We start from the raw sequence: 23,324 nt of genomic DNA, 5'->3' as shown, positions 1-23,324 counted from the left end.
CTGCTCCCTTTCTGGAGTCAAGGATCTGAGACTCCGTGTTGGAGCTACTTATATAATGTATACCACCTGTTGTTTGTGTATTTTTAGCAATGGGAGTCGAGTAATCCTAAGCCTGTCTAAAAGAGCAAACTGTTTACCAGAGCAGAGCTTTCTTCTTAACACTGACTCACACTGACTCATCCTTCTCATTTGCCTTCCCACCACCTCCTAACAACCTTGCAAGGAAGAGGATTTTTAAGGAATTCAATTGACTTACTTTTTAAAAAATGTCAGAGATGGGGCCGGCGCTGTGGCACAGTAGGTTAATGCCCTGGCCTGAAGCACTGGCATCCCATATAGTGCCAGTTCGAGACCCGGCTGCTCCAATTCCAATCCAGCTCTCTGCTATGGCCTGGGAAAGCAGTAGAAGATGGCCCAAGTCTTTGGGCCCCTGCACCCGCGTGGGAGACCTGGAAGAAGCTCCTGGCTCCTAGCTTGGGATTGGCACAGCTCCGGCCATTGAGGCCAATTGGGGAGTGAACCAGCAGATGGAAGACCTCTCTCTCTCTCTCTCTCTCTCTCTGCCTCTCCTCTGTGTAACTCTGACTTTCAAATAAAAGTAAATAAATCTTTTTTTAAAAATGTCAGAGATGGAGACAGCTAGAGATCTTCCATCAGCTGGTTCACTTCCAAATGCCTGCAACAGCCAGGGTTGGGCCAGGCCAAAGTCAGGAGTCTGGAATTTCATCTGAAGTCCCCATGTGGGTGGCAGGGACCAGAATACTTGAGCCATCGCCTGCCGCCTCCAGGATGTGCATCAGTAGGGAGCTGGAATCGGGGGCAGAGCTGAGACTTGAACCCAGGCACTCTGGTGTGGAAGGTAGGTGTCTAGAGTGGCACCTTGCCAGACGCCTTCCCATTGTGTTTCTTTCCTTCCAGTGAGTCTTGAAGTGTTGTGTTCCATCATAGGAAAGGCTGAAGTTTCTGTGGCCTGCGTGACCAGCACCATAGCCAGACATCTACTGTAAAACCTGCTCTAGGCAAACCAGTTCCATTGGCTGAGAGATGAGACAGGTGCCTGAAGTGTACACGTTATGAATAAACACGGGACTGCTGTTGAGACACCAGCATCCCATGAGAACATGGTTCAAGTACTGCTGCTGCTCCACTTCCGATCCAGCTCCCTGCTAATGGGTCTGGGATAGCAGAGGAAGATGGCCCAAGTGTGTATGCCCTACCACCCACATGGGAGACCCAGATGGAGTTCCAGACTCCTGGCTTCCACCTGGCCCAGCCTGGGTTGCTGTTGCCGTCCCGGGAGTGAACCAACATATAGAAGACCTCTCTGTCTCTCCCATCTCTCTGTAACTCTTTTTTAAAAAAGATTTATTTATTTATTTGAAAGTCAGAGTTACACAGAGAGAAGAGAGGCAGAGCGAGAGAGAGAGGTCTTCCATCCGTTGGTTCACTCCCCAATTGGTAGCAACAGCCGGAGCTAAGCCAATCCAAAGCCAGGAGCTTTCACCGGGTCTTCCCATACAGGTGCAGGGGCCCAAGGACTTGGGCCATCTGCTGCTGCTTTCCCAGGCCACAGCAAAGAGCTGGATCGGAAGTGGAGCAGCCAGGACTTTAACTGGCACCCATATGGGATGCTGGCACTGCAGGTGGCTTTACCTGCTACGCCACAGCGCCGGCCCCTGTAACTCTTTCAAATAAATAAAATAAATAACTCTTTCAAGTTAAAAAATGATCTTTAAAAAAACACATGTTGTTCTTTGTATTTTCATCATTTAAGTTCTGTTAAACCTGGAAATTTTCCTCTCCTGAGATAGGAAACCCAAACAGAATTAGAGCCAGAGCTTTGATGCCTTCACAGATGGATTTGAGATGACAGACACAGAATTTAGACAGCATATTATAATCAGCTAAGTGGGGAAGGTTTATAGATGAGAATGACTTGTATATATACTATGTCTTCATTTGACATTGATTAAACGAGTATCCCCTGATCCTCTGAGATATGCCAGGTGCTGGAGTTACAACGAGTAGTAGATGCTCGGTGCCCACTGTCGTGGACCTCACACTCTAGTGCGCCTTTGTATAAATGCTAAGGGGGTACCTGAACATGTGAACATGTGCTTTTGCATGAGGGGGAAGGAAGGAAGGAAGGCTTCCTGGAGGAAGCACCCAAGCTGAGACCAGTGGGATGAGAGGAGGTGGCTAGGAGAAAGGAGTTAGGGCTCAGCCAGCATGACTGAGGAGTTACCAGGCTGTACAAGCCGCGAGTGTGAAGGCATGGGCGTAGCGGTCAGAGCTCGTCTTGGAGGAGCTGAGAGATGTTCCAGTGGCTGACAGGACCGTGTGGGGAAGAGTTTGGCACAAGGTAAATTTTGGAGAAATTTGAGGGGCTACACCAGAGCATTGTAGGTCAGTTGATTCGCTAGCTAGCTAGCTCGGGTAAATCTTACATATTCTAAAATGCTCGTGACAAATACAAGCACCTCATTAAAAGTTAGGACTTTCAACTTGATACTGGGAGCAATTGGATGCCAGTCGATCGCTAGCCAAGAACTGGGGGTGGGAGAGCCACATCAGTGGGACAGGGCAGGAATTGGTAGGTGATAATTTGCTGGTGAGCCTGACTTGAGAACAGGCCAGGATCTTGGGTTTCTTAGGATGTTTTTAGAGGACCAACTCCTAAGTGATTTGTAGCATCCTAAGTGACTCAAAAACCTGGGTTTTCAAGGTCTCCCTGGAAGGACTTCCATGGCGCCTGCATTTTGAATAAAGAATTATCCTCAATGTTTCTAATTAGGAAATCGTTTAATTGCTTTAAAAACAAATGAGGAGACATGAATGTTTTGAGAGATCTAGGTCTATTCTTCACCTCCTTTTTTTCCTTTTTAAAAAACTTGCGTAGAAGGTTAACCCTCGCCTACGGTGTCAGCATCCCATATGGGCACCGGTTGGAGTCCCAGCTGCTTCACTTTTTTTTTTTTTTTTTAGTATTTATTTATTTATTTATTTGAAAGGCAGGGTTAGAGAGAGGCAGAGAGAGAGAGAGAGAGAGAGAGAGAGAGAGAGAGGTCTTCCATTCGCTGATTCACTCCCCAGATGACTGCAACAGCCAGAGCTAAGCCGATCCGAAGCCAGGATCCAGGAGCTTCTTCCAGGTTTCCCACACAAGTGCAGGGACCCAAGGACTTGGGCCATCTTCTGCTGCTATTCCAGGCTAGAGAGAGCTGGATTGGAAGTGGAGCAGCCGGAACTTGAACTGGTTCCCATATGGGATGCCAGCCCTGCAGATGGCAGCTTTACCTGCTATGCCACAGCGCAAGCCCCTGCTTCACTTTTGATCCAGCTCTCTGCTAACAGCCTGGGAAAGCAGAGGAAGATGGCTCATGTTCTTGGGCTCCTGCACCCACATGGGAGACCCGGAAGAAGCTCCAGGCCCCTGGCTTCAGATAGGCCCAGCTCTGGCCACTGCGGCCATTTGGGGAGTGAACCAGCAGATGGAAGACCTCTCTCTGTCTCTCTCCTCCTCTCTATCTGTAACTCTGTGTCTCACATAAATAAATAAATCTTAAAAAAAAAAAAAAAAAAACTTGGGAGTAGTGCTTAAAAATAGTTTACTGCCAAAACACCCCCAAATAGATCTACAGCAAATTTTTAAATTTGTTTCTCCAAAGCTTTCCAGGTCCGTATAGGTTTTGTATAAGTTTATAAATTTTTGTACACATTAGCCTTAATCTAAATCTTTGTAAGTACCCAAACTGCCTTGTCTCTTTCCGTGACTGTTTGGAGATATCATCGTGTTGGTTTTAGGCAAATTAAGGAGCTGTTTAGGCCCACGTGATTTAAGCTCCTCCACAGTTCTTAGTGATGTTTAAGAATTCCTTCTGAAAGGCATCCTGCTCACGCTCTGCAATTGTTTCTTTCTCTTAGTCCTCCCACTCTGTGTGTGTGTGTGTGTGTGTGGTGTGTGGTGTGTGTGTGTCGGCATCCTAGTTGGGAAGTAAGCCAGCAGATGGAAGACCTCCTCTCTCTCTCTGCCTCTCCTTTTCTCTGTGTAACTCTGACTTTCAGATAAATAAATCAATCATTAAAAAAATTCCTATCACCCAATATATTTACTTTACTTTTATATGTTTAGATACACAAATACTATCATATCGTAATTGCCTACAGTTTTTACTACGGTAACATACAGTTTTGTAGCCTGGGAGCAGTAGGTTATGCCAGGTGGCCTTCCTGTGGAATAAGCTGTGTCATCTAGGTTTGTGAATAACTGGTATTCACACAATGATGAAATCACCTGTTACATTTTTTCCAGAACATACCTGTTAAGCAGCACAAAAGAGAAAGCAGGAAAGGCTGTAGAAACAAAACCCAAAACAATAAAGATTACAGAAAAGGAGGCAGTCTAAAAACTGACAAAGCATTCTTCTTTTAAAAAAGATCTATTATTTATTTTATTTGAAAAACAGAGTTAGAGAGGAGGAGAAATGGAAAGAGAGAGACCCTCTGTCCGCTGGTTCACTCCCCAAGTGGGCCAGGCCGAAGCCAGGAGCCCAGGCCTCCTCCAGGTCTTCTGTGGGGAGCAACTCGGACTAGACTAAGTTGCTGGAATTAAGACTTACTCTATGCATCTGCTCTCCCACAATATGGCGCTGAAAGGGAGTAAACAACTTCTACGCTGCTGCCTCTCACCAACTTGACTGATAAGCTGCAGGAGCTGATCCTGCTCCTTATTGGAGGAGAGCAGTGTGCTCGGCGTGTGGGTAGCAGAGTTGGGATTGGTGGAAGAGGACTATAAAGGAGGAGAGAGACAACATGCACCAGGAACATCTGGATAACATCTGAGCAGCCCCCGAGAGAGCCGGCCGGCGGTGTGCCGCTCCCCCGCAGAAGTCGGGAAAGTGGCAGGGGGAGCTGCCCTTCCACGGAGGTGGAGGGATCGGCAGCCAACCCGGGAAGGACCAGCAGCAAACCCGGGAAGGGCCGAGCAGACAAAAGAACAGCGCAGGGTCCTGTGTTGTTCCTCCGCGAATGGGGGAGCGACAGTCTTCCACAAGGGCGCATGCTTGGGCCATCGTCTGCCGCTCTCCCAGGTGCGTTAGCAGGGAGCTGGATTGGAAGTGCAGCAGCACCCGTGTGACCGCAGAGGCGTAACTTGCTACACCGCAGTGCCAGCTCTGAAAACATTCATCCTAAAAAGGCAGCAAAGGGACAGCAAAGTAGTTCTAAGAAAATGAAGGGGAAGACATAATGAGGAACAGAGATTAATGAAGTGGCAAGTAAATACAGAAACATAATACAGACTGTCCATGATGCCAAAAATTGGTTCTTGGAAGAGATTTTAAAATATAACAGTGTGATGAATTTGATCTAGAAAGGGGAATTAGGAAAGGGGGGGCACAGATAATCAATGTCATGAATGAAAAGAGGGGATTGTGTCATCATCAACAAAACAATAGAATATTATAAACAGCCGGCGCTGCGGCTCACTAAGCTAATCCTCCGCCTTGCGGCGCCGGCACACCAGGTTCTAGTCCCGGTCGAGGCGCCGGATTCTGTCCCGGTTGCCCCTCTTCCAGGCCAGCTCTCTGCTGTGGCCAGGGAGTGCAGTGGAGGATGGCCCAAGTGCTTGGGCTCTGCACCCCATTGGAGACCAGGATAAGTACCTGGCTCCTGCCTTTGGATCAGCGCGGTGCACCTGCCGCAGCGCGCTGGCCGCAGTGGCCATTGGAGGGTGAACCAACGGCAAAAGGAAGACCTTTCTCTCTGTCTCTCTCTCTCACTGTCCACTCTGCCTGTCAAGAAAAAAAAAAGATATTATGAACAGTTTTAAGCCAAAATTTTGAAAATTTATGTGAATTGATAAATTTTTTAGTAATATGACTATTAAGAATTAAATTAGCAGTGAAAACCTTCCCCCAGAGAAAACTGTAGGCATAGTTAGCTTTACTAGGAAGCTATACCACGCATTTAAAAGAGAAAGAAGAAATATTACACAAATGCCCCCCTAAGAATAGAAAAAGAAATTAGCAAAACAAAACAGTGTAACAAAGATGATTTGAAGAAGGAAAAATAGGCTTTTACTCATGAATATAAAAAATACTGAACTGTGTATTAGCAAAGCAAAATCCAACATTCATTTAGTATTGAAGGGGAACAAACAAATAAAAATGTTGTGGCTTGAAACAGCCATTTTTAATTTCGGGGAATGTATGGGTCAGAAATTTATGCAGAGGGCGATGGGAGGCTTGTCTCCGTCCCAGTGTCTTCTGAGCCTCAGCTGGGAGGACTCAGGGGCGCGCTAGCCATCAAGGCCCTGGGTTGTTGGTCTTTGTCTTAGCAATTTCTAGAGGCTCTTTATGAATCATGGAAATGGGCTATTTGTTGTTATGAAATGCAGCATTTCCTTGTTTGACATTTGATTTTTCTTTGCTATCATAATTTTTGCCATGCAGAATATTTTTATAGTCAAATTTATTCATATTCTCTTCAATGATTTCTAGGTTTTATATCGTAGGTTGAAAGGCCTTCCCCACTGTGAGATTATAAAATGTGCCATTTTATACTTACATGGGCTCTCATTTTCCTACTTGAATCTGTAGATAGACCAGGAGCTGTTTTTGGAGGAAGGAAATGTCTTGGTCCTGTTTTGGAGTATGGGATTGTGAGGAATTACTCCCTTTACTGCCTTTCTTCTCAAAGGAGTCAAATGAGCACCTGAAGTCAAAGCTCTTCCCACTGCTCTGGGAAAAACAGTTTAAACCTGAGCTTTCACTCAGTATTTCCCAGAACTTTCTGCACTGCAGTGTCACTGACTTCAAGACATATTAAGAATTTTGAAGAGAGACATAATTTTGATCTCACTTTTGTTAAAGTGATTGTTTTCTGGTATCATAAAAAGATACAGCTTCAGGCCGGCGCCGCGGCTCACTAGGCTAATCCTCTACCTTGCGGCGCTGGCACACCAGGTTCTAGTCCTGGTCGGGGCGCCGTGGCTCACTCGTTGCCCCTCTTCCAGGCCAGCTCTCTCCTGTGGCCCGGGAAGGCAGTGGAGGATGGCCCAAGTACTTGGGCCCTGCACCCCATGGGAGACCAGGATAAGTACCTGGCTCCTGCCATCGGATCAGCGCAGTGCGCCTGCTGCAGCGCGCTGGCCGCGGCGGCCATTGGAGGGTGAACCAACGGCAAAAGGAAGACCTTTCTCTCTGTCTTTCTCTCTCACTGTCCACTCTGCCTGTCAAAAAAAAAAAAAAAAAAAAAAAAAAAGGATACAGCTTCATTTTATTTAGAAGCTCTCTTAAATTGTGGCATCGTATGGGTCACGGTGAATTCTAGCCATTGTTTTATGATTATTTTTAGAGGGCCCTCCTTTCTGATTTTTTTAAAACTAATCCCAAATCCATCTCAGACAGTGGTCTTTCTGTAATTTTCCCTCACTATTTATTTGTTAAATTGTAACTAGGCTATGAGCACAGTAAGACCCATACCTTCCTAATCATGGTTTCAATTCCTGCCATTGTCCTGGACATAAATGCATAGCTTCACCTCTCCAACATTTGAGACTTAGTCTAAGATAAGTGAGAGCTGGTGTTGTAGTACAGTGGGTTAGGCTGCAGCTTGGGACGCCCAAATCCCTTATCAGAGTGCCAGTTTGGGTCTTGGCTACTCTGCTTCTGATCCAGCTTCCTGCTAATGCATCCTGGGAGTCGCAGGTGATGGCTCAAGTGCTTGGTCCCTACCACCCATGTGGAGACCAGATAGAGTTTTGGGTTCTTGGCTTCACCCTGACCCAGCCTGGCTGTTGCAGGCATTTGGAGAGTGAAACAGCAGGTGGAAGATTTTTCATTCTCATTCTCATTCTCATTCTCATTCTCATTCTCATTCTCATTCTGATTCTGATTCTCATTCATTCTCTCTCTCTCTCTCTCTCTCTCTCTCTCTCTCTCTGTCACTCTGCCTTTCAAGTATATAAACATAAGCAAATAAACTTTTTTTTTTAGAAGTATAGAAAAGATGGGGCCGGTGCTTGTGGCACAGCAGGTTAAGCTGCTGTCTGTAGTGCTGATATCCTATGTGGGCACCAGTTCGAATCCCAGCTGCTCCACTTCTGATCCAGCACCCTATTAATTTGCCTGGGAAGTCAGCGGGGGATGGCCCAATGCTTGGTCCCTTGCACCCGTGTGGGAGACTCAGATGAACTTCCTGGCCCCTGGATTCGGCCTGGACCAGTCCCTGCCGTTGCAACCATTTGGGGAGTGAACCAGCAGATGGAGGATCTCTCTCTCTCTCTCTTTCTCCCTCTCCCTCTCTCTCATTCTGACTTATAAATAAATAAATCTTTAAAAGTACACAAAAGGGCCAGCGCCGTGGCTCACTAGGCTAATCCTCCGCCTTGCGGCGCCGGCACACCGGGTTCTAGTCCCGGTCGGGGCGCCGGATTCTGTCCCGGTTGCCCCTCTTCCAGGCCAGCTCTCTGCTGTGGCCAGGGAGTGCAGTGGAGGATGGCCCAAATACTTGGGCCCTGCACCCGCATGGGAGACCAGGAGAAGCACCTGGCTCCTGGCTGCGGATCAGTGTGGTGTGCTGGCCGCAGTGGCCATTGGGGGGTTAACCAATGGAAAAGGAAGACTTTTCTCTCTATCTCTCTCTCTCTCACTGTCCACTCTGCCTGTCAAAAATAAAATGTTAAAAAAATTAAAAAGAAAATAAAAGTACACAAAAGATAGATTGTGGGTAAATGATAGTGACTTTGACAGACACTTAAGAAACGATTTTAAAACATTATTTTTGAATTACTTATCTCACCCCTCTACCTAAAGCAGTAGTTTTCATCTGTTTGTGTTTTTTCTATGTCTGTTAATCTGTACTCATTTAAGTACCTTCTGTTTGTGTTAATGGGGTTGTGTATTGGTCAGGATTCTTAGTAGCAAATGACAGAGTCCACTCTAGCTAAGCTAGAAAGATGGCTTGGAGAGTCTCCAGCAAGATGAGAAATCTGGGCTTGGGTGTTACACAGATGGAAACAAAGTAACAAGGGATGGAGTTTGCCTGAGAGATGGCCAACCACACCAAGGGGGACTGTTCTAGAGAGAACATCGCTGCTGCTGTTGCTCACTTCTTCATGGGGTGGTATTAGGTATTGAACATCAGAAACTTTGCTTCAGAACAGTCTAGAACATGGGCTTACAGTTTTCTTTAAACTTCTCTATTGCTTTTAGATGTAGTCAGCCCAGTTTATAATCCATGTGCCTTTATGCTCTGTAGCAACAACCACTGAGTTTAAAATAGTCTTGCCTTCAATTTGTTCTTCATGTCAAGTGATCATAGGTGGTTATTTTAAAAATTTTTTCACCATCTCGGGGATCAGCTATCAGCATTCATTCTGTAATGCAGGGATCATGCTACTGTAGCCCATGGGCCAAATACAGCCCTCCGCCTGTTTTTGTAAATTAAGTTTTATTGGCATACAGCCCTGTTGCCTTGTTTACACATTGTCTTGTTGCTTTTGTATTGCAAGGCACAGTTGAGTAGTTGCAATAGAGAAAAAATGGCCTGCAAAACCTGAAGTGTTTACCAACCTCTGTTCTTTGTCAAAAATCTGTTTATTTGAGAGGCAGAGGCAGAGGGGGTAGTCAGAGAGCAAGCAAACCAGCAGGCTTCCACTTGCTGATTCATTTACCCCAAGCACAATGGCTGGGACTGGGCTAGGCTGAAATTGAGAGCTGGGAATGTAATTTCTGTCTTCCATATGGGTGGCAGGAACTCAGTCACCTGCTGCCTCCCCTGGTCCACACTGGCAAGAACATAGAATCAGAAGCCAAGGCTGGGCACTGAACCCAGGCACTCCCATGTGGAACATGAGTGTCTTAATCAATAGACTAAATGCCTGCCACCCAGTTCTAATGCTAACTGAATTCCCCCTGGATTTTAAATCCAGCAGAGTAGATAGTTCAGTTTCTTTCCAAAAATTTTAACTGCGAGTCACAATAATATGTACAATTTATATTGTGACCCAGTATGTATAATACTCATACATGCACACACCCAATATATATAAATTAAACAACATTAATACTACTTAGTGTTTGCAGTACACTATGAAACAGTCTCTTCTGTTTAGTCTATTTGGTTTCATTTTTAAAAAATACCCTACTAGTCCTAGGGTAGACGGTGGGTGGCACAGTGGGTTAAACTACTTGAAATGCCAGTATCCCATATCCAGTGCCAGTTTAAGTCCTGGCTACCCTGCTTTCAATCCAGCTCCCTGCTGATGAGTCTGGAAAAGCAGCAGAAGATGGCTGAAGTGCTTACGCTTGGGTCCCTGCCACCCATGTGGGAGACCCCAGAGGACTACTGGCTTCTGGCTTTGGCCTGGGGGCCATTTGAGGAGTGAACCAGCAGATGGAAGATTGATTCACTCACCTCCCCATGCTGTGTGTGTGTGTGTGTGTGTGTGTGTGAGTGTGTGGGTGTGTCTGTCTTCCTCCCTCTCTCCCTCTGTTGCTCTGCCTTTCAAATACATATATATATATATATATACACATACATATGTGTGTATATATGTGTAAACACACACACATATTTTAAATATACTAGTCCCAGTCTACTAGACTGATTTCATGAACTGCCAATCAGCCTTAACCCATAGGTACATGAAGAGGCTTGTTCATTCGTGAGTTATCCAAGCTGTGTTCCAGTTCCTTAGAAATCTTACCTGCAGTCACTTCTGGTTCTGACTGCTCAAACTGTCAGTGTTCTCAGGTACTGATGAGGTGTTTCCTACAGCTAGTTTAAGCAGAAAAGCATTTGTTAAGAAAAATTTAGGGGGCTTAGAGAACCTCATGGAGGTCTAGAGAACTGAGCCCAGGTGCTACTGACTGAGAGCCAACCAGCCAGTGGAATACAGGTCAGGGAAGACCATCGACGCTGTGGGACTTTCCTAGAGAAATTCCTATTGAGTCATTGCTCAGCATCTGTGACACTAGGGCCCGGCCACCAGAAACTCCATGAGAACTACACGTCTCTGCCACGGTGCCCGTCCAAAGACCCAGTCCCTCTTCATAGTTTGCTTCCGCCTGGTCATTTGGAACCTTGGCCACATCAGACCCCCAGTTGCTAGGGAGCACAGCGTTTTCCCCAAGCTTAAACAGTACTGGAAGGCAGTCCAGAGGGAGGTGTAAGGGGTGCTGAGTGAGCCAATCTACTCTCTCTGCCATCTGCGTCTCATGTCATAATGACACGACCACTCAGCCTGGGCTAATGAGGACGTGACTCTTGAACTGGCTCCTAAGGGACTGCAGGGGGCTTTTCCTGGTGCGTAAGCCAAGACTCTTCCATGCAGAGGAAGGAATGTGTGCAAGGACATAGACGCATGACCGTCTTGGTGATGGGCTGGGCTGACTAGTGATTATTCCAGAATACTAGGGTCTGGAGTACCTATAACGGAACGATTACAGTGAAACTGTTGGTGGTATTCTAGGTGGCATGGGCTGCCATAGTAAAGGACCACAGACTATGTGGCTTTAACAACTGAAATTCTTTTTCTCAGCGTTCTGGAGGTTAGAAGTCCTAGATCAAACTGTTAATAGGTTTGGTTGCTCCTGGAGCCTCTCTTCTTGGCTTACATTGGCTGCCTTCTTGCTGTGTCTTCTTGGTCTGTGTGCTAACCACAATTTATACATAAACCAGTCATGCTGGATTAGCACCCATTTACATGAGCTCTTATATGACTTAGTGGCCTTGTTAAAGGCCCTGTCTCCACTCAGTCTCATTCTGAGGTGTGGGGACTTTACCATGGGAATTTGGAGGGAATATAACTCAGCCCATGACAGGTGGATCGAGACCAGATTGTGAATATCTTGAATGCTGCAGTGAGGATTTGTTCATTATCTATAGGCAAACTTTTTCAGCAGTGGAGACATACAATAGTGTAAATAAGTATAATAATTCAGTCTATATATTATAGTTAATGTTCTATTAAATTTTTATTTGAGTTTTTTCAGCAAACATAACTACATGAAAACTTTAGGTTTAATGTGATTATTTTGTAAGTGTTCTATCTCTATAATGCTATAATTAATTGTTCCAAAATAATAGAACACTTAAATCAAATTTAACAAATTAAAAACATAATTTGAAATTGTCTAATGTTCTCAAGTTAAGAATTTTAAAAATGTGTATAGCAGGATGGGCATATGGCCTTGCATTAAGATGCCTGCATCCCATATATCTGCATCCCATATTAGAGTGGCTGGATTTGATTTCTGACTTCACTCCCATTTCTGCCTGCCTAAGAGTCAGATCTTGCAAGGCAGTGGATGATGACTCAAGTTGAGTCCCCACTACCCAAAGGGAGACCTGAGTTGATTTGTAGCCCTGGCTGTTGCAATTATTTGGGGAATGAACCAGTGCATAGGAGTCCTGTCTGTCTGTCTGTCTGTCTCTCTCTCTCTCTCCTGTCAAATAAAATAAACAAATAAAAATATTAAATGAATAGTCAAATATAGTTTCAAATTCTGTCAGTTTCATGGTCAGAAATGTCTGTTTTTTTCATAATATATCTTCTTTTTAAAGAAATATTTAGGGGCTGGCACTGTGGCACAGTGGATTAACACCCTGGCCTGCAGTGCCAGCATCCCATATGGCTGCCGGTTCAAGTTCCGGCCACTCCACTTCTGATCCAGCTCTCTGCTATGGCCTAGGAAAGCAGTAGAAGATGGCCCAAGTCCTTGGGCCCCTGCACCCATGTGTGAGACCCGGAAGAGGCTCCTGGTTCCTGGCTTTGGTCAGCATAGTTCCTGCCATTGCGGCCAGTTGGGGAATGAACCATCAGATGGAAGACCTCTCTATTTCTCTCTCTCTCTCTCTCTCCCCTTCTCTCTCCCACTCCCCCTCTCCCTCTCCTCTCTGTGTAACGCTGACTTTGAAATACATAGATAAGTCTTTTAAAAAAGAAAATATTTATGTATTTATTTGAAAGGCAAAGTTACAGAGATCTTCCACATGCTGGGTCACTCCCCAAATGGTTGAAAAGACTGCGGTTGGGCAAGCCAAAGCCCAAAGCCCAAAGCCTGGAACTCCATCTGGGTCTCCTGTGTGAGTGGCAGGAGCCAAGCACTTGGGCCATCCTCTGCTGCTTTCCCAGGCCATTAGTAGGGAGCTGGATCAGAAGTGGGGCAGCCGGGACATGAACCTGCAGCCATTTGAGATGCTAACATTGAAAGCAGTGGCCATAACACCAGCCCTGATTTTCAAAAATTTTTGCATCAGAATAAGTTTATCTTTTAATTACATTTCTCCACAAAGTTTCTGAAGTACTCTTGTATGGTGTCTTTATTAAGATTCGGGACAGTCAGCCCCTTCAGTCAAAAATTCAGCGCTGGAGTCCAAAGAAATCATTGGTTCTGTTTCTGGAATTATTTTAACCTTATTCTTGCCTTTTGTTCTGATAATTGTCCCTCGTAGTCTTCAACTTCGGGTGATGGCGTCTCTGGTTCACAGAAGGTTCTCTTAGAAATCCAGTAAACTCTTTGCCATACGTCTGGATACTCTTGGGATGTAGCGAGAAACTAATGGGTGGTGACAAGTAATTGAGAGACCAGAGTTTTCCTTGTCAGTGGAGTCAGTAAATCACCCAGCTGGTATCTGCAAATACACAGTTTGTAGTTAGATACAAGCACTGTATGGGCCAGGGCCTGGTGTTGTGGTGCAGCCTGCAAAGCTGGCTTCCCATATGGGCACCAGTTTGAATCCTGGCTGCTACCCCTCCTATCCAGCTCCTTGCTTATGTGCCTGGGACAGCAACAGCGCATGGCACGGCCCAAATGCTTGTGCTCCTGCCACCCCACAGGGGAGACCCAGATGGAGCTCCTGCCTCCTGGTTATGACCATTTAGGGAGTGAACCAACGGATAAAAGTTCTCTTTCTCTTTGTCTCTCCCTCTCTCTGTCAATCTGCCTTTCAAATAAAAAAAAATCTTAAATAAAATAAAAAGACCTTATCCCTCTTTCTAGTTAGAAAAATAAAAAAGGATTTTAAAGGCTATAATTCAGGTCTGACTCTCTTCCTCTTTTCTTCTTTGAAAGGCAGTAAGTCCAGTACACACACACATCTTCTGGCTGTTACTCCCTGTCTTACAAGGCTCCTCTACCAGGGGCTGCACCTGATGGAGACGTCCCAGTGTTATCCTGTCTGATTTTCTGTTTTCAAACTCCCCTTTTTAATAACCTTTTTAGTCTGCTTCCTCTGGTTGGTCTAACAGGTGTATCCAGTGTGCTGGTGTTCTCTTTCTAATCTTTGTGCTTAAATTTACATTCCAGTGTATCACCTTTCTTTCTGTTTTTCTTATTGAATCTTTTTTTTTCTTTGAAAGATTTATTTTATTTATTTGAAACAGTTACAGAGAGAGGTAGATACAGAGGGAGAGAGGTCTTCCATCCACTGGTTCACTCCCCAAATGGCTGCAGTGGCTGGAGCTGAGCCCGGAGCCAGGAGCTTCATCTGAATCTCTCACGTGGGTGCAGGGGCCCAAGCACTTGGGCCATCCTCCACTGCCTTCCCAGGTGCATTAGCAGGGAGCAAGATCAGAAGGGGAGCAGCTAGGACTCAAACAGGTGCCCATATTGGATGCGGGCACCACAGGCTAAGGCTTTAACCCACTGCTCCACAGTGCCGGCCCCTATATTGGATCTTTTAATGTAGCTGTAAATATCTGCAGTTTTCTTGTCTCAGCCTGCAGCCTTTGTCCTGCCCAAAGGAGAGGGGAGCGCCCCTTTTCTCTTCTGCACATCTCCTCTCTTAGACACCACTCTGCTTCAGCCTTAGAAGTTTTTCCTGGCTGCGAGTTCCCATCTGTGGGCACAGCAGCGTCGCAGCAGCTCTCTAGTGAATGGTCTGTGCTGTGATTCATGGTGCTGGCACTCATTCAGATCCAAGTGACCTCTAGTTCTTTCACGGACTGGTAGTCTTGTTCTTGATCCTCTCTCTCGTGATATTTGAAATGCACTAGATGTACGGTCCTCATCGAGCTGCCAGGAGCAATGCCGTCCATCCCAGGAAATGGGAAGAAAGCTCCGGGTGTCTCAGTCTCTGTGACCATCTCATCAGAAGTTTCTGCGAAAGGGCTTTCCTGGGTCTGGAGCCCAGAGGCTGCTCGGGGAGCAGAGTCCTGCCTGTACCCTGCACCGTCTCTACCTCACTTCTCTAAAAAACCCGACTTTTCTTGTGTTTTGTTTTCCAGGGACTTTGTGCTCCTCTCTTGATCTTCTTCGCTGTCCTTGGCTTGTCTTGGTCACTTCTGACGCGGCTTGCATCACGGCTGAGGTGCACCAGCAAAGCACAGAGCTCACTGCCTCCCACTTGCAGGTGCAGCTTCAAGGGCTTCCCCCCTGCTTCTCATCGAGGCCTCTGTGTGCTTGGTTTTGTGCTGGGCACTGCAGCTTCTGGGCGAGGCCAGGGCAGTAGAGGGCAGGAGGGCTGTCAGGCAGACGATGTGTTTGATATTCTGATTGTTTCTGTAGTAACTAACTCTTCTATAAATGTCTCTTATGTAAAAGTCAGAGTATGCACATATTTGTAGCATTTAGTATATGTTGTCCAAAAGAACTGAAACATAACAGTATTTTTTCTTTTTGTAGAAATACCATGTTTTTATTATAAAAATAATCTTCATGATATATTATCACCCTGTGCTACCACCCAGAAATATTATTGATTAATAGTTTCTTATGTTTTTTTCTATGCAAAATACTATTTTCCCTTTTGCAATTGTGAGCCCCAAACATGTGTACCTTAACATTTAAATGAGACTTTTTTCATGCCATTAGATATTCTTCTCCAGTGACACTGACTCTGTGATATTGCATCCTAAAGATACACTGTGGTTCATGTAGCCACTTCATGATTGTGTCTTTTAGGGGTTTTCTTAGTGTTTTACTGTTTGAAACAGTGCTGAATTGAACAGCTTTGAGTCAAGTGTTCATACAGACAATCTTAATGATTTCTTTAGGTTAAATTCTTAGGAATGGAAGGACTCAGTCAAAGGGCAGATACTTTATTTTTTTTTAAGATTTATTTTATTTATTTGAAAGAGTTACAGAGAGAGACACAGAGAGAGAGGTCCTCCATCCACTGGTTCACTCCCCAGATGGCCACAGCGGCCGGAGCTGCACCAGTCAGGAGCCAGGAGCTTCCTCTGGGTCTCCCACGCGGGCACAGGGGCCCAAGGACTTGGGCCATCCTCCATTGCTATCCCAGGCCACAGCAGAGAGCTGGATCGGAAGAGCAGCAGCTGGGACTAGAACCGGTGCCCATATGGAATGCCGGCACTTCAGGCCAGGGCTTTAACCTGCTGCATCACAGCGCCGGCCCCTGGGCAGATACTTTAAAAAAAAAACAAAAGATAAACTTTATTTTTAAGCCAGTTTTAGATTCACAGCAAAATTGATGGAAAACTACAGAGCGTGTGCATACCCACCCTGTTCGGGTAACTTTTAGGGACCTCAAGCTGGCCTTCAGGAAGGTTGTGGTGGTCTCTGGTCTCACCTACATTCCGCCTCCCTATCCCCACAACACTGGGTATTATCATTGAAAAGAAATCCTAGCTAAAGCTCACCTAGTCCAGTCTTCAGAAGACTGAATTTTCTCCCTTCTGAAATCCCTATTTATGTTATTCATCCCATTGTTATTGATTGTGGCTGGTGATAGCTGAGTTCTGCCCATCTTTATTTGTTTTCCAACTTAATAAAAATCCTAAAAGTCATACATGTATGAAAAATGAATATTCAGAAAGAACAGAAAGTACAAAGAAACAAGTCTCTCTCTCCACCCGCCCTCCCAAGGCCTTCCCATAAAAGCGACTTGTTTTTCAGTTTACTGGTTTTATATTTGTGATGGTCACCTTCCAGACTCTAAAAAAAATTGCACAAACAGATGTGAATTTTTTTCCCCATTTGTCTTTTTTGACAGTCACTTCAGTAAGCAACTCTGCAGTGTTAGAATTGAGATGTCTCTGGAGCTCTGATACTTGCTTTTCTTGCTGGATTTGTGCTTCTTGTGTGGCCTCAGAAAACCGCTCCTGCTGCCTCTGAAGCTCATCCCTGCATTTGGCGTGATTGCCAGGGTGAGGGTGTTTGAGGGAGGAGGGCTCCAGGCTGCTGAGTTGCATCACATTCGCCGGAAGTGGCAGGCCCACCCCTGTCATTCTGAACCTCTCTACTCCTCTGTGAGAAAGGAAGACATGGCACTCCTCCGCTTCCTCCACCTCCTGTACCTCATAGTTACAGTTTGTTAAAGCAAAAAGATCTGTTTTGTTTTGAGTTTGTTTAATGTAGTCACGGGGGGAAGTCAAAAGTCAACAGGAAGAGCAGGCTGGCTCTTTGACAATGGCATCAGTGTGCTGGCCTCTGTGCTCAGTATTCATGTCAGTCATTTCCACCCGTTGTTTCATGTGCACTTGGTAGGTACTGGCGCCCAAGGAGCAAGTTGAGGGGTGAGGTGCATCTGATCCCGCCGAGTTGTAGCAGTCTGCTGTGTTTTTTACTTCTCTCAGTTGACTGTTTACTCTGTACAGAGATCACATTGCATCCATCTTTATACCTTCAGGATCCTGTGTATCAGGTCCCCCAAAATGTTTGTGCATGAATGAATTTTGCTTCTTATGCCTTGTGTATAAACTCTGGTTATACAATGGCTTGTGATACGCATTGTCAGCAGCAAGCAATGACTGTGTTGCAATTTTCCTAGGGCAGGAGTTCTTGAACTTGGTCTGTAGACCTGTAATGGATCCCAAGATGGCCTTCAGGCACTCCCAAATCCCCTGCAAGTATATTCACCTGAAGATTTTCTGCAGAGAAGGATCTTAGCTTTCATTAGATAATTTTATTAGGTATATGTGAGCTAAAATGAGTAGGAATCACTACACCAATATGAAAAGCTGTTCAGTAGTGTGAAGTAGCCAACTTTTATATATATATATATATATATATATATATATATAAAATGTATCAATTATTCCTTGATCCACTTGACAGATAAAATATACATGACCCAGATGTCTCAGCACTTTAAGATCCAGATCAGATCAGCTTGACCCCTTGTTTCAGACCCTCTGGGAGTCCAAAGTTTCCCCAAGATCCTGTAGAATTTTTAGGAGGGAAAGGGTTATATAAGGGGCTCATGGTTATATAAGGCCCTCTGTGCCTTCTGTTTCAGTCTGTCAGTCCAGAATTGAAATTCATCCTATACTTGGTTTTCTTCAAGAATAAAGAATACACTCACAAAAGACATTTACAAACCTTATCGGTTGGGCATTTGGCCATAAAGTTTCTGGTTGGGGGATACCTACATCCCAAACTGGAGTGCCTGGGTTTGGCTCCACTCCCGATTCCAGCTTCCTGTTAATGCCCCCTTGGAGGCAGCAGATGATAGCCCAACTGCTTGGGCCCCTGTCACCCATGTGGAAGATCTTGGCTTTGTCTCAGCCCAGCCCTGGCCATCGAAGGCATTTGGGGCGTGGGCCAACAGATGTGAGTGAGAAGCTCACTTGCTGTCTCTGTCTTTGTCTCTTTCTCTTTCTCTCCGTCTGCCTTGCAAATAAATAAATATTTTTTAAAAGATTTTTTTTTTATTTACTTGAAAGTTAGAGTTACACAGAGAGACTAGGCAGAGAGAGAGAGAGGTCTTCCATCTGCTGGTTCACTCCCCAATTGGCCACAACAGCCGGAGCTGTGCCAATGAGGAGCCCAGAGCTTCTTCTGTGTCTTCCACTTGGGCATGGGGACCCAAGGACTTGGGCCATCTTCTACTGCTTTCCCAGGCCATAGCAGAGAGCTGGATCGGAAGTGGAACAGCCAGGACTTGAACCGGCGTCCATACAGGATGCTGGCACTGCAGGCGGTGGCCTTACCCACTACACCCCAGCACCAGCCCCAATAAATAATTTTTTAAAAGATTTATTGTATTTATTTGATAGTTATGGAGAGAGGTAGACAGAGATCTTTCATCCACTGGTTCACTCCCTAAATGGCTGCAATAGCCAGAGTTGAGCCGATCTGAAGCCAGGAGCCAGGAGCTTCCTATGGGTCTCCCATGCAGGTACAGGGGCCCAGGGACTTGGGCCATCTTCTGCTTTCCTGGGCCATAGCAGAGAGCTAGGACTTGAACCGGCACCCATATGGGATGCTGGCGCTTCAGGCTGGGGCTTTAACTTGCTGCACTACAGTGCCAGCCCCAAGTAAATAAATTTTAAAAAGGCATTATTGGGCTGGCACCATAGCACGGTGGGTTAATGCTCCGCCTGTGGCGCCGGCATCCCATATGGGTGCCAGTTCGAGTCCTCGCTGTTCCACTTCCAGTCTAGCTCTCTGCTGTGGCCTGGGAAAGCAGCAGAAGATGGGCCAAGTCCTTGGGCCCCTGCACCCATGTGGGAGACCAGGAAGAAGCGCCTGGCTCCTGGCTTCGGATCGACGTAGCTCCAGCTGTTGCGGCCATTTGGTCAGTGAACTTACGGAAGGAAGACTCTCTCTCGCTCTCACTTTCACTCTCTCTCTCTCTCACTCTCACTCTAATATCTGTAACTCTACCTCTCAAGTAAATAAATAAATAAAATATTTTTTAAAAAGGCATTATCAGCTTTGATAGATCACAGATTTATCCCTGGCATCCTAGTTCTTTCTGTGTGGTGCAAAGCTCTTTAGCAACTGCCAGTTTGTGTGTGTGGTGTTTTGCATAGGTCAGCCCAGAGGCGTCAGCTGCTAAAAGTCCATCCATGTGAGGGGAGCCTCTCTTTAGGAGGCAGAGAGGATTATATGAACTTCTTAGCCTTTTTGTTATACATTTTATTTATTTTCACTTTATTTAAAAGGCACAAAGAGCTTTTGCATGTGCTAGTTCAGTCCCTAAATGCCTGCAGCAGCTGAAGCTGGGTCAGGCCAGAGCCAGGGCCCCAGAACTCCGTCCAGGTCTCCTGCAAGAGCACCAGGGACCCAAGTACTGCCCTCCCTGCTGCCTTCCAGAGTACACAGCGCCAGGGTATGTGATCGGAAGTGGAGGAGCCAGACACTTCAGTACAGGATGTGGGCACTCCAAGTGGTGACTTACCACTGCTCCAAACACCTGCCCCTGTGTGTGTGTGTGTGTGTGTGTGTGTGTGTGTATTTAATTTATTTATTTTGAAAGTCATAGTTAGAGAGAAAGAGAAAGACAGAGATATTTTCCATTTGCTGGTTCACTCCCCAGGTGGCTGCAATGGCCAGGGCTGGGCCAGCCTGAAGGCAGAAACTAGGGGCTTCATTTGGGTCTCTCATGTGGGTGGCAGGGGCCCAAACACTTGGGCCATCTTCTGCTGCTTTTCCTAGGCCACTAGCAGGGAGCTGGATCAGAAGTGGAACAGCCAGGACACAAACCAATGCACATATGGGATGCTGGTGTCACAGACAGCGGTTTTACCTGCTATGCCACAGTGCCACCCCAGTGCTATGTTTTTGTTTTTTATTTGATTTGATTAATTTTATTTATTTGAAAGGCAGAGTCACAGAGAGAGAAAGGAAGAGACACCCAGAGAGAGAGAGAGAGAGCCTCCATCTGCTGGTTCACTCTGCAAATGGCCACAACAGCCAGGACTGGGCGAGACGGAAGCCAGGAGCCAGGAGCTTCTGGGTCTCCCAAGTGGGTGTGGGGGCCCAAGCACTTGGGCCATCTGCTGCTGCTTTCCCAGGTGCATTAGCAGGGAGCTGGACTGGAAGTGGAGCAGTGGGGCCTCGAACTGGCACCCACATGGGATGCTGGTGCTCCAGACAGCAGCCTAACCTGTGACACCACACACCAGCCCCCAGCGCTGTGTTTTTATTAAGAAACTCTGTTACTTCACTGTCAGTGTCAGCCCTTGCCGTGGACCCTGTCAGCATGGTGACAGTCTTGTTCATACATAGAACGAAAGAGGAGGAGCCCTCTACTTTGAGATCTACTAACTAGTTTTCATCACTGTCCCATAAATTGAGTTTCCTCCTCTAAATTTCTTTGGTTTTATTAATCTTTTTTAAAAAGGATTTATTTTATTTATTTGAAGGGCAGAGTTACGGAGCCAAAGGGAGAGAGGGATCTTCTATCTGCCACTTCACTCCCCAGATAGCTGCCGCAGTCTGCGCTGGGCCGGATCAAAGCCAGGTGCTGGAACTCTAAGTCTCCTACATGCGTGGCAGAAGTACAAATGCTTGGACCATCTTCCACTGCCTTCCCAGGTGCATTGGCAGGGCTCTGGATTGAAAGTGAAGCACCACTCTTATGGGATGCTGGCATTGCAGGCTGTGGCTTAACCTACAGTGCCACGATGCTGGCCCTCCGTTTTATGTTTAATGAATATAACATTAATGTGCATTTTATAAAAATTAGAACAACATGGAATTAGGCAGTTTAATGACACTCTTTCTTTAAACCCACTGTCCAGGAATAGCCTCTGTGAACAACTTGGTGTCTTGTATGGCCTTTCATAGCTTTGAATGTATGTGGCAACAGCAGCCAAACTGCCTGTGATCCAGGTCATGGGCATTGGCTCATTAAGTCCTCGCAGAGCTGCTTGAGAGGGGGTGGAGGGCTGTTCACCATAAAGTAAGCTCGAGGCTTTTGGCTGACCAGGGACTCGCCTAGGCTTGTTGCTAATATTTGCTATTATAAGCAATGTGCAGTTGCTGAGATGTCTCTAACTGGGTGTTCTTGTCTGATTATCTCTGTGTGATAAATTTCCACAAATAGAATTCCTTGGTGTGCACGTTTGAACTTTTGGTTCATGCTGAGAGGAATGGTTAAAAGCTTGGGCTTTGTAGTCACACGCAGCAGTAGTGTCCAACATGTAGGAAAAATGCGATGCAAGACCAGGGCCTGCTCTGCAGAGCTGGCATTTGAGTGTAGGACAGGGATGTGGGGTAGCAGCGAAATGAATGAGGGAGCAAGAAAAGTAGTGGTCTGTGCAGCTATGGAAAGAAAATGACATGAGAGATGCATCGTTCGGTTGGATGGGTCACGGGAGTGCTGCTGAAACAGGGATACTTGAGCTTCTAGTCTGAGTGACAAGAATGTTCTTACGTCCTTGGAATTCCCAGAAATGGGATCATGGGCTCAAAGATGCATACGTTAAAAATTTTAGTGTAGTATTGACAAAGTGACCTGCAAAGCAGCCGAAAATCATTTACATTCTCTGCACATACAGAAATGCATGAGTCCGTCACGCAGCAGAACTTTTCTCCTGATAGTAAAACGTAGAGCTGCTGAGGGCAGGCACTTTGGCTCAATGGGAAGGACACACCAGGATGCCCACATTCCAAATCGGAGTCCCAGCTTAAGGCCTGCCTCAGCTTCCAGTTCCGGTTGCCTACTAATGCACTAATGCACCAGAAGGGCAACAGAAGATGGCTCAAGAACTTGGGTTCTGCTGCCCATGTGGGAGACCCAGATTGAGTTCCTGGCTCCTGGCTTCAGTCTGGCCCAGCCCTGGCTGTTGCATTAGAGGGGTAAACTAGTGGATGGAAGATATCTCTCCATCTCCGTGTCTGTCTGTCTGTCTCTTGCTCTCTCTCTCTTTCTCTGTTTGCCCTTCAAATAAAATGAAAATGAACAAACAGAAATAAAAGTGGGGTCATCAAAAGTTGTCATAGGGACTTTTCCATTTGTCTTCTAATGGCCTTCATTAGCCAGGGAAAAGATAAGAAAACAAGTCAGCTCCTTTGAGGAATCCGTTCTGTTCCCTCTCCCTGAACAGTCCACCATCACCCATTACCCCCAGAAACCCTTTTCCTCCTGCATGGACCTTTTTCTCTGTGCCCGTTCCTGCCTGCGTTGTGTGATCAGACTGGAAGCCTGCAGCATTTTAGCCAGAGTTCATGTTGGTTAACAACCACTTTTCCATCTTTAGAATTAGGTAATGCCTGGCTCTGGGGAGGTGCCGACCAGCATCGCTATCGCTGTGAAAACAAGGCAGCTTTAGAGGTAGGCTGGTTTTTCCAAACAGCTCGTTGTCAGGGCTGTGACACCTTCTGTGAGTTAAAACCCTGCAGAAGGCTCTGCACATCTTCTTGTTACAGTCAAGCCCTCTCCTGTGTGGGACGCGCTAGGGCAGGGCCATTGGTGAAGACCGCACACTGCGACTGCTGCTGCCCCAGAGCCGGTGGGTACTAAGCCCTGTGTTGCTTGTTTGGCATGTGTGTGCTCGCGTACTGTTTGTGGTCTCTGCCGAGAGCTCTGTGTCGTCCTCTGAGCTGTGCTGGGAGAAGTGTGTTCTGCGCGTTTTCTAGCGGAGGTCAGCAGCATTACGGTGCAGTTACGCTACACAGCTCGTG

General features: G+C 46.2%; 1 protein-coding gene across 29 annotated transcripts in view; it reads left to right on the top strand.

The window, feature by feature from the left end:
- Positions 1-23,324, top strand: part of PKIG (cAMP-dependent protein kinase inhibitor gamma) — a 99,168-nt gene that overhangs the window by 21,582 nt on the left and 54,262 nt on the right. For 2 of the 29 annotated variants that reach the window (XM_070051812.1, XM_070051783.1), the window contains exon 1: positions 22,982-23,152. The exons of 23 other annotated variants lie outside the window; for them this stretch is intronic. The gene's annotated coding sequence lies outside the window, so the exon portion shown is untranslated. Of the gene's footprint in view, positions 1-22,900; positions 23,153-23,324 lie in introns of those variants that run through there. 4 more of the 29 variants (XM_051845022.2, XM_070051801.1, XM_070051810.1 and 1 more) reach the window with 4 other exon arrangements.

Source organism: Oryctolagus cuniculus, chromosome 11 (assembly GCF_964237555.1).
Source record: "Oryctolagus cuniculus chromosome 11, mOryCun1.1, whole genome shotgun sequence".
In the NCBI taxonomy this organism is placed as follows: Eukaryota; Metazoa; Chordata; class Mammalia; order Lagomorpha; family Leporidae; genus Oryctolagus; species Oryctolagus cuniculus.
The sequence above is the reverse complement of the archived record's forward strand: the minus strand, read 5'-3'. Positions and strand labels throughout refer to the sequence as shown.